We start from the raw sequence: 1,665 nt of genomic DNA on the forward strand, positions 1-1,665 counted from the left end.
TCAATGTCACCGACACATTTCCACGGAGCCCCCACCCCCCCAGCCGCACCCGCGACTGGCTCGGCCCGGAGCCGGCCCCGCCCCGCCCCCGCCCGGGTCCCCTCATTGAGCCCGGCGCCCATCAATCAGCCTCGCCGCTGCCAGTCCTCTGGCGGCTCACCGCGCCAGCCTGCGGCGCGGCGGCTGCCACTGCCATTGCAGCTCCCGGTCGGGGGCGCCGGCGCTGGCCTTCCAGCTCCCTAGCGCTGCCCAGACGAGGTAAACAAAGTGCAATATCCTTCCGCGGCCCAGGGTGCTGCCGCGCGCCTGGCCCCGCTGCGCGCTCGGTTGAGGCTGCTGGGCTGGAGATGCCTTGATCAGTCACCCTTCGTCACCACCCAAGTCTAGCTCGGATCCCGTAGTCTTTCCACCCAAAAGCCAGGCATCCTCTGAGCATCGGGCTGCCTCTGCTCCAGTGTTGCACTGACTGAGCAGCTCCTCTGTACCTGCACCAGCGTGGCTGCCTGAGATGTCAACAACAAGTTTCAATATCTCTCCCCAACACTTCTCATTGAAGCAGAAATCTCTGCTGACTTTTAGCTTGTGTCAGCGCCTCCCCACCCTGCCCCACTCCCCAGCTTGGGCTTCGACTATTTTCAGCACCTTTTGACTTAGGCGATTTTAGTCAGTAATTCTTCCTTTCCTGGACAGTCCCCACAGTGCCTTGGAGGGGAGACCCACCCTTGCACCCACACCTCCAGAGAGCACTGTGGGCTCCCAGCCACAGTGCTGAACTCCACAAGTCCTCCTACGCCCCAGCACGTGGACCACAAATGCACGCAATGCTGGCATAAGGGGAAGGCTGTAGTTTCGCCCTCAGATTATTTTTCACTTCCTAGGAAGGTTCCAGACCACTGGCTTGGGAAAGAACACAAGAGAAGGAGCCTGTTCAGACTTTGAACGCCCCAGCTTTACCCAATATATCCTGGAAACGAGAAGCAATGTAGTTGGAGAAGACTTATAAAGAGGCCGAAGCCTGGGAAAGGACTGTTGAGAGAACTCGGAGCCCTCTGTGCTTTTACGTGCACGTGGCACGTCTTCTGGTGAGGCAGGGGCCACATAATTAACTCCCCAAGTAGCTTACATTTGATTGAAAAAGAGAGCTATTTGTGATGATGCCCACCCGGGACTACAGGGTCACTGCAGTGATCAGGAGTTCCTAGTGTTTGGCCAGCGGTGGAGGGTGACCCTGCCTGCAGTCTAGAGTATAGTTTGAGGGTAGGTAAGGTGACCCCATGTCTCCTGGCACGACTCCCACCTTACTGCCCAGAAACCTGCCTAGGACTCAATACCTGATTCTCCCAGAATGGACAGATTCCCTTAGGCTCTTGTGGAGACCACAGAAAAGCTGGGGCCTTTAATCCAATCCACCCCATGAGAACACTTGACCAGTACCAGCAGCAGCACCCAGGCAACCTCTGTGGATGGGTCAGAAAGAGAAGTGCCTGGCCTCTGTTTGGTGGCCACCCACAGAGCTTTGTCAGGGGCTTGGGAGATCTGTTCTGGTACCAGCCTTTGCTTTCAAATGGAAATTGAGTCTGGACATATTTTTTCTTGTCTGTAAAATGAGAAGCATAGCACAGACTGGCTCACCTCACATGATTGCTTCAGGATTGTGTTTGCAGT

Source organism: Sciurus carolinensis, chromosome 13 (genome assembly GCF_902686445.1).
Source record: "Sciurus carolinensis chromosome 13, mSciCar1.2, whole genome shotgun sequence".
NCBI lineage: Eukaryota > Metazoa > Chordata > Mammalia > Rodentia > Sciuridae > Sciurus > Sciurus carolinensis.